The 12,186-nt window shown below is 35.8% G+C and overlaps 1 protein-coding gene across 11 annotated transcripts in view; it reads right to left on the reverse strand.

Moving 5' to 3' along the window:
• Positions 1 to 12,186, reverse strand: part of LOC129770468 (fat-like cadherin-related tumor suppressor homolog) — a 576,674-nt gene that overhangs the window by 265,274 nt on the left and 299,214 nt on the right. The window contains exon 1 of one of the 11 annotated variants that reach the window (XM_055773314.1): positions 10,674 to 10,966. The exons of the other annotated variants lie outside the window; for them this stretch is intronic. The gene's annotated coding sequence lies outside the window, so the exon portion shown is untranslated. Of the gene's footprint in view, positions 1 to 10,673; positions 10,967 to 12,186 lie in introns of those variants that run through there. 11 annotated transcript variants of the gene reach the window in all.

Consider the following 12,186-nt stretch of genomic DNA (forward strand, 5'->3'; position numbering starts at 1 on the left):
GAATTCGTTTCTCTGTATCACCTGTATCACCTATGCATGTATCGAAGTTTGAGTTCAACGTGGTTTGACGTATACTACAGGTGAGCTAGATTTGTTTGTATCGTACACGAACATTAATCACACACACGTGCAGTGTAGTGTTCAGAAACACTGACAAATTTGTGAATTTTGTCGATATAAACCCTTTTTTTTTGTATGTCTTTTTTCACAAAATTGAACTCGAATACAAAAGTGAACTAAAATTTTAGAATTTCTCCAAAACAGCACGCTATTTACTAACACTAACGCGAGTACCGAGTACCCTTATAGTATACCTGGTAACTGTTTAAGTTTGTTGGTTTGGGTACACGGTGGGTAAACAATGATGCCGTCCATTGGTGTAACTACTTTTTTGCATCAGAAAACAACTTTTCGTTTCACTTTATATGGACGTTAAAATAAGATTGTGTACGCGGGTAACGAGATTCGTGTGAGGGAGAGTAGTAGTGTGAATTGAAGTCAGGTTGAATGAAGAGGCAGATTTGTATCACATCAATTAGAATAACCCTTTGAAGCAATTCCAAATGAAATCGACAAATGACAAAACGTGGGTATTTTTTATTCGAATGAAAGTTTGTGTTCCGTTTGGGTTGGAGGAAATATGAGTTTTCCACAGCAATTGGGAATTTTTTGACTCAAGTGTAACTTTTGAAAAGGACGTATCGATTTTAGTTATAGAAATCTTCAATAATTTATATCTCAAAAACCGAAGTAGCGTATTAGAAAAAGTACTGATGTTAAAACGTGAATAAATACACTGAGAAAAAGAATTAGTACTCTTTTTTATTTACAAAAAAAAAATTATTTGAAATATCTGAAATATGTATTTATTTTTTCAATTTGTTTCATATAACATAGAAGTCATGAACAAAATTTTAAAAATGAGCACAAGATGGTAAAACTATTTTTGACGAACTTCGTGGAATTTTTATGAATTTTCGAAACTTCGAATAAAAAATTGTATGTTAACAATCATTTTTAGCCACAAATTATGAATCCAGATGATATTTAAAATAAAAACTCCTTATCAATCTTCTTTCAAGATGCAGCCGTTTTCGAGATATTCAAAAAATATTTATTATTTATTGACTCAACATACAAAAATTCGAAGTTACGAAAATTCATAGAAATTCGATGTTCCACAAAGTTCGTCAAAATTAGTTTCACCATCTTGGACTCATTTTATAAGTTTCTACTTGACTTCTATTTTATATGAAAAAAAAAATAAAAAATATTTAAAAATATTTACATATTTTAGATATTACAAATTAAAGTTTTTTTTTGACGTAGAACTTAGTCTTTCAGGAAGGGTGCCAAATCAGAAAACAGGTCACGTTTTTATGAAATAAAGTTAACGTTAATAAATATTTTCACTGTGAACGAATTTTAATGATTTGCATACCCATTGAATCGGAAATTCTCTAAGATTTGTTTGATATGCTATACATTACAATTCGCTATTCTCTTATCGGTTTAAATTCATGAGAACTGGAAGAACTTCCTTTTCCCCATACATTTGTTCTGCTGATTCTGACCCGTATTTCGAATGCTTATAACTCGAACATTTCTCAACAGATAGGAAAGATATTTGCATCAACTGATAGGAAGTATTTCTACGCGTATATCACAATTATTAAAATGTTTTTTTTCATGAGATGAACAATGCCAAGTTTTGATTCGCCCGATTTACGGCTTCCCCAACACAGACTTGAAAATCGATGTACCTGTGGAAATCCGCTTTGCAAATATACATGCATGTCGGGGATATTTTGGTTCCCACCGAGCTGTGTTTCCCTAACACGGACTTCAAAATCAATGTGTCTGGGGGAATCCGCTTTGTCAAAATATGCAAGTTGGGGGTATTTTTTGGTGTTGAGTATATTTGTACTCGCTTGTCGTTGTGCAGACCGGAATGTTTCCCTAAAACGTACTTTTAAACGGAATGAACTTTCACAGTTGGAGGACTACGTAAACATGAGATGTGCAACAATTTCATAGGGAAATGTAAAATACAATGATCGTATGAAAATTCTTCCGTTCACATATTTTGGTAGTCCTAGGCATCATATCAAACGTAAAAGGACGTTCATCAAATTTATTTGTAAAAAAGAATATAATCTATTACAAAACATTCGATGCATTCTGAAATAATATTCGAATTGGTAAACATGTGGATTGCATAATATAATTGCGTAGTTCTACGTCGAAAATATGCGGTCGTGTCTTAGACACAACCCCTTACAATTTTTTGTAAATAAAAAAAAGAACTAATTTTTTTTTTTTTAAATTTCTCAGTGTATATTTTTTCACATTTTGACATAAATACTCTAACTCTTTCTAAGACACTATTTCGGTACGAATAGTTCATCAGTCATCCTCGCTTTCAACGCTCATTAATTCATTTTTATAGTCAATGCAGGTCATGTTGACTTCGGCGAATGCCGAAGTAGTCTTAGTCGAAGCAAAGTTACTGAGAGGAGAGTCGATTTTCATTTTTCATCTTCGAAGATTTTGGGTCCTGATCTTAGTTGATATATGGAGAAAGACACAATGGAGAAATGTGAATCGAAAATCGAGACCGTACTTTACTGTGATTAATCACACTCTCAGTGAGCAAAGTCACCATAGATAGAAGTGTTAGATGATTAGATATCGGTGCCTGCTGCCAGCAGGTATGGGCAGAATCGTATCGAAATTCGTTCAACAACACTCATTCACAGATAAAAATCACCCTTCTATTCTCCGTTTATGCCTCACTTTATTTGAGACAGACAACATTCACCTATCATCTTCGCAAAGTTCATTCTCGAGTTTAACTGAAAATAACTGTTTCGATTCCGCTATTCTTAGAAAATTTTGCATTCTCTCATTTGCCTCTCGGAATGACGTTAGATGGAGATGGGGAGAATCAAATTGGAAATTTTTGCTTGATCCAGCGAGTGTCTCTGTAAAATCATTCGTTTTTCACTCAAATAGCAATCATTGAAGCTTCGATCGCGCAGTAAAATATAGGTAAATAGTTGGAATCGAGTTGTTTCCTGTGCACTATTGCAATGTCATTTTTTTGTTTCTAGTATGAAACGATGTAAGCCAACACAAAAGACCATATTAGCGCAAGTAATTTGTGAACGGGAAGGTAGATTTATGTGCACTTGAATACTGACAAGGAAAAGAGTACAGGGAAAAATACAATCATACATACACGCAGATTGAGTCTATTTTGACTCACTCGTTATTTTGTTTCGTGCGATCTTTCCAAACGAGTATTCATTCATTGAACGTTGTTTTACACTCTTTGATTTGTTATGTTCACTCTCAGTCCCGAATAAAGATGGTCGGAGAGTGAAAAATGATTCATCGTGCAATTTGACGATTGCTTGCTGCATTCTTTCGCCATGTTTATTCTAAGCAGATACAAGAGTGATTTATAAATAGGTGTGGAGAAATGAGCGAATGAACTTTTCCATACTTGGCTGCCTGCACTACCTTTTGAACCAATAATTTATCTTATGTTTTCTTGTTCAACAAAATATAAAGTGAAACAAACTAAAAATAGAAAATAGCCGCAATATAATTATATCCTTGATTGTTTTAATAAAAAAATAAGAATGTAGTTGCCACTTTTGGTGAGAACTATTTGAAAGTGGGACCAATCAGAACGTGGCACATAGTACATGTGGACAACGCTTGACATTTCACAATTATTCAATTCTTCATCCCAAGTAAAATAAATAGTTATTCATTGTGATAGATGCGTAGAAATATTTCCTATCAATTGATGTAAACATATGCTCTCTATATTCCAGTTAGACGTAGTTCTACATCAAAAACGGTTCATTATTTACGCAAAATGTGGCTTTTCATTCGATGTACTGCAAAAAAATGGGAAATCCGCAAAAAATCATAGGTTCGAAAAAATCTACGAACTAAAATCTGGCATCTCTTTTGATCAGCAAGATACGTCCGTTTCTTGGAGAAAGCATCTCCCAGCGTACGTGAAATTGAATCATGTTCCCACAAAACAAGTATTCCTAACAGAAGTTCCCTCAATTAACGAGCGTTGAATTTTCTCTCCCTCAATGATGCTCATAAATCACAATAGACGCTGGAAATTGATTTTTATTCCATTTCCAATGGCCTTCGCAAGTGGGGTTACTTTGCTGTCATAACAAATCTCCCGCAGAAAGATAGCTTAACGGCGACTCCGTGTTTGTATTTACGGCTTGTCAGTTAGTTGTACATCCTTTTCCTCTCGACGTCGTCGTCGTCAATGTTTCGTCGATGATAGTTCATGGATTTCTCATGTTTTGTGTTTGCTACTTGAGAAAACTCCAGATAGCGTGTGTGTGTGTTTGTGTGTTTCGAATGCGCTGTAGCAGAACTGTAATATAAAACAATTTGATAAGGGAAATGTGCTGTTGAAGTGACGGACTCAGAATAACAAACATCAATTTTGTTTGTATTTTGAATGAACCTCAAGCGACTTGAAAGTGGGACATATCAAAATAAAACAATATTAATACCGATCGATTCCTACGTATTTGTTGGAAACAGTAGATTTCGCTCTAATAACAAAAATTCGCAGTTCCTTAGCACATCGAATACGATTTTTAAACCATTTTCACAGATCCCGCTGGTCGAAATAACTCTAAATCGCGCTAAGATAGCGCTGCTTGAGTAAAGCTGTTCTTCGCTGATTACTGACATTAACTTCCATTTGTCGTAACATTTCACTCGCTTTATATGCTTATTTATTGCCCGCCGCATTCGCGCTCGTTCCCTTGGTCTTTCCCTCCACCATCGACACAACGACAAAGGTTTGTACCGATTTTTCCGAGAGGACACTACTGCTAGATTTTTGGGTTTGTTTTATGCTAGCAACAGCAGAAGGGGATCAGCAGCGCAATGGTTCGTTAGCGGAATTTTCTTCCCTGCCCTGTCAGGACACATATATATGACATCAGTGCCAACAACGGCAGCAGCAAACGAAACGACTCACAGTTTGTGTCACCGAGCGTATTTATAAAGCTGCAAATTTATTGGTGTTTACGAAGTTGCGCTGTTAACAGCCATTCATCCGACACTTCTCACACCCAGAAGCGTATTTTTTTTTTGGGTGGCAAAACCGTTCGCGCAAAGTAGTCTCCAGTGGGATCCTGCACCAGTGTGAATGAGCAGAAGTAGGACTCAGCTGGAATAGGACCTTCGTCTGTGCGCCGGAACGATCTGGATCTGTCATGATGGACAGCTTTGTGCGTTTCGATTTCGAGAGCAAAATTGTGACAGGTTTTTGTTCGCTGCACTTGCCATTGCTCCATGATTGCTTCTAATGAAATGTTCGTTCTTACTTCGAGCTAGATTGCAGTTGGCATTTTACTGTGTCTGAAAGCGTGACCAAATTGTAAAAAGCACTTGCAGACACGCTGAGATCGAAGTAAGAAACTTACTTTATACAGGGAAACTTCGATATAACGTACCCTCGATATAACGTCACTCGATATAACGTCACTCGATATAACGTACATTTTACCTCGATACGTAAACGTACACATTTCCAAAGTGTAAAGGAAAATTTTTTTCAATATTTTTTTCTGATAGAACAATGAATCATCTGTATTGTGATGCTAAAACAAGTTTTGTACCTTCAATCAATCATGAAATACAGCTGGTTTTGTGATTCCGGATTCTAAATGAATCAATCGTTAATCAACAGTACGAAGGGAAACATCATGAGAAAGGCTGGCTTCGTCTTCTGATTAAAGTTATTCATTAACTTTACTAAAACAGCAACACAATAATGTATTATAGACTACGTTTGTGAGTACTTTATTATGCTTCGATATAACGTACAATTCGATACAACGTACAATTTTGAAAGTGAAATGTACGTTATATCGAAGTTTACCTGTATACAGTTCTGAACAAAAACCAAACTTAATGATAAGTTAATCCAATAAAAAATAAATGCAAATATTACTAGAAATCAGTGTCAGTGTCAATCTAGTTTGAATATAAAATTCAATACTTATATGCGCAAATTGATATAGTTATCAAATGTATGTAGAATCGAAATATTTTAAATAACTTTGTTACAATATGGCGAAAACTCTGAAAATGCTGATAGTTTGCGTGGTTTTGTAGAAGCAGTTGAAGATGGTTGACTGATGATTCATTTTTGCTCTCACGAGAACAATACACAAGCTGATCATATGTGGCAATTTATTTTCTTATCTCAATGCACGCCATGCACTGAGTACTCATAGCGAACGCTATTGCAGCGATCTTTTTCTCAGTTGACACACACTCGGTCACAGGCTTTTACATATTGTTCCATCGACACCATTATCCCACATTCATTAACCACATGAAACTTTTGACAACGCATAAAAACAACGTGTGCGTGTGTTTTTGCATCGAAGACGAAGATGTCTTCATCGAACAAATTTGCACCGCTTTATGCAATGTTTTCCATTCACAACGCCATTTACCCTCGGAAGTGAATTTGCTCTGGGACTTTGTATCGAACAAAACCGTTGTGTGTGATATAAGGACAAGAAGATAAAAAGTTTGGATAACAATTCTGATTGGGCATCGTTTCGAGATTTTTATTTTTGCGTTGTTCTCAATATCCAAGTCAAATTGACATATTTAAAACATATTTAAAAGAGATGTGGATAAATAAGAGGCAAAGGAAACTTTTCCAGACACTGGTTAACGTAAACATTCGCATTCATTGATTAATTAACGATAACCGGCTTAGAAATTTCACCACAGGAGCAAATTGCTTGCCAAAGCATAATTTCCTCACCAAATTTCTCAGTAAAAATGAATATGTCTGCTCTGTCAACATCTTGTCCTCCTCGAAAAGTATAATATTGGGATCCTGGATATAATTCATACTCCAATTTCACGTATGTATCATCGTTCACTATGATGCACGCAAAAATGGAGGTGATATACGTATATGCCACACTTTATACGCATATAAAATATAAAGCCGTATATATATATATATATATATATATATATATATATATACGATGCTTTTTACACTGGTATGCGATTTGACCCGACAATGCTATATAAAATGGATAGAATGTGCGTACATAATACTGCATATTGCGATACAAGGATGTTCGTTATACCGATATACGACTTAATCCATCAATGATATTGGGTTGGGGAAAAAGAAATGTCGTATATTGTCAATATATGGCAACACTTAAACATATCTTGTGTTGTACTCGTCGTATCGGGTCATACTATACGGCTATTTAAAGACGACAATCTGTGCTACAAGTGTCGTTTTGACAGTGTTGTGATTGTCCTTTTCAGTCTCAAGTTATAGCGCGTCAAAGATGGAGTCCACCAAGCAAGAAATTTGTCATATTTTACGTTTTTACTACCTGCGAGATAAAACTGCAACGAAGGCGGCCGAAAAAAGATCGGGTAGTTTATGGACCCGATAATGTAAAGATTCGCACAGCACAGCGTTAGTTTGATCGATTTCGTTCTGGTGTAGTGGCTGTCGAAGATACACCCCATACTGGTAGGCCAATCGTCGTGGAAACCGATAAAATCATTGAAATCATCCAAGTAGACCGACATGTGAGCACTCGCCCGATTGGCCAGGAACTGAGTATAAACCATAAAACCGTTTGGAACCATTTGCAGAAGATTGGATTCCAAAAAAAGCTGGATGTATGGGTGCCACACGAGTTGACGCAAAAAAATCCTTTACACCGAATCAACGCCTGCGATGCACTGCTGAAACGGAACGAACTCGACCCATTTTTGAAGAAGATGGTGACTGGTGATGAAAAGTGGATCACGTACGACAACCTAAAGCGAAAAAAGTCGTGTCCGAAGCGCGGTGGGCCGGCCCAAACCATCGCCAAGCCCGGATTGACGGCCAGGAAGGTTTTGCTGTGTGCTTGGTGGGGTTGGAAGGGAATCATCCATTATGAGCTGCTCAACTATGACCAGACCCTCAACTCGGTTCTCTACTGTGAGCAGCTTGACCATTTGAAGCAGGCGATTGACAAGAAGCGGCCAGAAATGATCAATAGGAATGGTATTGTTTTCCACCAGAACAACGCTTGGCCTCACACATCTTTGATGACCCGCCAGAAGCTACGGGAGCTCGCATGGGAGGTCCTATAGCACCCACCGTATAGTCCGGACCTGGCTCCAATGGATTATCATCTTTTCCGGTCCATGCTAAACGCTCTTGGTTGTACTAAGTTGGCCTCAAAAGAGGCTTGCGAAAACTGGCTGTCTGAGTTTTTTACAAATAAGGAGGGGGGGAGGGGGTATAATGAAGTTGTCTTCTAAATGGCAACAAGTTTGCGAACAAAACGGCGCATATTTGACTTAAATTGGATAATTTTAGGTATGTTAAATAAAGTGTCAAATTTCGATAAGAAATACGACTCAGAAACGCTGATGTCAACATTTAATGATGTTTCCTTCATTGTATCCCTGTTTCATATCCCTTCTATCCAACCTATAAACTTTTACTCAGTCGCGACAATACATACACACACTCGTTACAGATACACGGACCGAAGGTTGTGCAGGCCACTGATCATTCACCAAAAGTTGAGGATTGTACCGCTTGACTGGTCGGCTGGTGACCATTCTATCCTGGATTCCTCGAGTCGAAAAAGACACACCACGCTAGATATGGGGTACATACTAGGGGGCGTTGCTGATTAATGGCCAGCTGCATCCCAATAGGAAGTATTCCGTGTCGGGCACACGTATAGAGCATTGGAGACTGCAACATCCCAATTATGAGAACACTTGTAATACTAACCTCGAGCCAACCGCGAATAATCGGTTACATATTACTAACATAGATGATAAGAAAAATTGTCAAAATATTGAGCTATATATTTTGGGAAAAAAAGATTGCAATTTGATACGAATTTCTATGCGACCTAGCATGTGCAAAAGTTATACGATTTAATATTACGCAGCAATAATAAGTCTAAAACTTTGTTTATATGACATATGACATCATTTAAAGGTTTTTATCGTCAATCTTTCGTCGTTCTCAACGAATTGATTATCAAATTGCACAGGAATTATTTTTTTCTGAATACCATTTTCATTTCCATTTTTGAATATGGTAAACATGGAAACATATTTTTATCACATCAATACAATATTTATAGACATTAAACATATTAATTCACACCCAACCGTAACTTTACGAGTAGAAACAGTAATTCAATAGTTGTAATTATCATTGAAACAAGTTAGAAAAATCAATTTTACAAAAAAGAACCACGAAAGACTACTTTTCTTAACCTTTTCTTAAAACTTTTCTTGAATTAACCTAAATTTAATTCAAGAAAACTCTGCATCTGAAAACCCACCACTCTAACAGTACAATTATACTAATCACCTTCAGCAGCAACCATATAATTTTCTTTACTTTTTCATCCTGTGCTCGGACAATATTTGAGTGTTGTTTGAATCAAAAACAAGTAAGTGAAAAATTTAATTTAGTTCAAAACGAGATCTTCTGTGATCTCGAAAAATTTGTTTTGTCGAAAATGGACTTTTCGCCACTCCCAGTTCATAAATGTTTTAAAATTCCAACAGGATCTTTTTCCAGTGTAAAAATGCGTCATGTGTTTTGACTTTATGACAGCTGAAGTCGGTTCTCTTGAATGCAGAGTGCATGGGAGTATTTATTGTCGTGCTTTTCGTTTCATTTGAAAATAGACACAGATAGTGATGTCTAAATTTTTCATTTATTCGATTATCGATTAATCGTTGGGGCATTTTTCAATACTCGATTCATTCGAATAATTGTTTTCCAATATTCGATTAATCGAGCGAATATTTATTTCATGTAGTAATCACGTATCACCTTGTCATTCTGGTCGCATGGTCTATCGGGTTGTCGATGTTAGATAGTTGGATGAAAAAATATTGGATAAAATAAAGATAATATAAAGCATAATGCTAAACCTAAAAATGCATTAACCTTAACAAAAATTCCTTCTTTCATTAATCGCGATAACAGTGGCAATTATTCTATGTATTCATATTTTGATTTTAAATTATTCGATACAAAATTACTCGATTATAATTTCAGATATTCGATTATTTGAATTAATCGAACGATTAACAGACGTCACTAGACACAGAGGGTGCTGAGAATAGGAAAGAGGAAAATTTCATTCAACTTTGAAAATCCGTGCTTTAATAACTACACATATAGAAGAATCATCTCAAAAAGAAACTACGCGGAAATGTCCAAACTCGGTCTAAACTCGACTAAAATTAATTGGATAATTTTTCTGGAACGAGATCTGAACATGACATTGCATTTTACTTTAACAATACCCATTGTGCTTGAATTTATACCAAATTTGATAGAAATTTGTCATATTCTTATTGTTACCAGAACTCAAAAACTGATCCAAGATAGTCGATTCTGTTTATTTGCCGATTTCAACTCGTTTAATGACAAGTTTAAAATTTGTTCATCTACCTTACGAACAGCATCTGCCTCAAATCATTATCACTTGCAAAAAAAAGGACAAAATCGGCAGATGGATACAACCTTCCCAATGTTAATCCAATTGGATTCTGTGATCCCATAACGATATTTTTACCTGAATTTCGCCCAATTATCTTCTCCCACGGTGTTCGTTGTTGTTCGATTGACCTTTTTTCCAGGATGGATGCTGCAAAATTTCCTGTGACTGCCTCTAATCCCAAATTATTCCAACGATACGGCTGCTTCTCAACTAGTTTCACTATGAACACACTTTTACTATTTGAACTATGAAAAACACGAATTGAAATACAATCACAGTCTATGATTTGTATATTTATTTTATCACAACACACAAAATTTAAACGAAACGCAGGAACATGTTTCGTATTGAACCAGCGGTGCACTTTTGTTTACTCTCTTCTTTCTTTCTCTTCTTCGGCTCGCATTTGACGTAACGCACCAAGTGAGGTGCGCACAAACGTTAAGTGAGATAGTGTCTGTGTGTTCAGCTCAGTGTTAAGAAGAGATGCCAGATGTTTTGGAAATGGACTGTGGCACTGTGACATACTGTGAAATATTTAATGTAGTCCACGTAGTCCCAGTAGTCCACGTGGACATTCTTCCATATATTTTAATTGGAAAAAAATTAATTACATTAATTACAAAATTCAATTTTAAATTAGTCCTATTTTTTTGTGTTTTTATAATGATAAAAAAAACAATTCAAGAAAAGAAAAAGATGTTCTTTGTTTTGGTTTTTTGCGCATTGAAAACTTGTTTTAATAACAAATTCCAAGCGACCATTCTGCATTGAATATCCAGATTTCTCTCGAAGTGCTCGTGAGGCACAATTACACTAGACAATTCTTGACTCAGGCAGCGCATCTTTCTTTCGATGCAACGCAAACTGCTTTTTAAAACTGTTTAAAAATAAGTTAAACTGTTGGCTGCAGGAGGAGCTCGGTAATGGCAACTGTATGAAATGGTGGGTTAAAGTTGCTAAAACAAAAATTCGTTCTTTTCCATCTCATTTGTTCTAATGCGTATGGAAATCTATTTAGTCATTTATGTAATAATTCCACTATGATAACTGGTATTATGCCCAAAATATCACTCCTTCGAAATCGCTTTTCGAGAACATTCGAGAAAACCAACGACAAATGCATATCTGCTTTTCTAATGGTTAAAAGACGGTAGTAGAACTGCACAATCTACCAAAAACTTTTTTGTAATCGTAAAATCACAGCTGAATCAATAAACTATAATCAAATGACGCATGAAATAACATCTAAAAAAACTTGGAAATAGAATCATTCGCCTGCAGAAAATCTCCGAGAAACAATTGTCTATCGAACATAGTTTTTCTGAAGACTTCTGGAATGATTGAGCACAATTGAATGTTGTTTTAAATGAAGCTAATCAAGATACTATTAAGAAAAATGTGTCGAAAGCATTCCAATGGAGAAACAACCAATAAGTTTCGGCATACTTCTTTACTGAACTTTGATAGCGAGATACAAGTTCAGATAATGGAGCGAAAATTAGAACTAATAAAACAATATTTGCTAAAATGCTCCAATTTGAAACAAAAATATTTTCGATGCGGTTGATTCCATGAAACGTGGAAT

The sequence above is a fragment of the Toxorhynchites rutilus genome, chromosome 2, assembly GCF_029784135.1.
Source record: "Toxorhynchites rutilus septentrionalis strain SRP chromosome 2, ASM2978413v1, whole genome shotgun sequence".
Taxonomy (NCBI): Eukaryota; Metazoa; Arthropoda; class Insecta; order Diptera; family Culicidae; genus Toxorhynchites; species Toxorhynchites rutilus.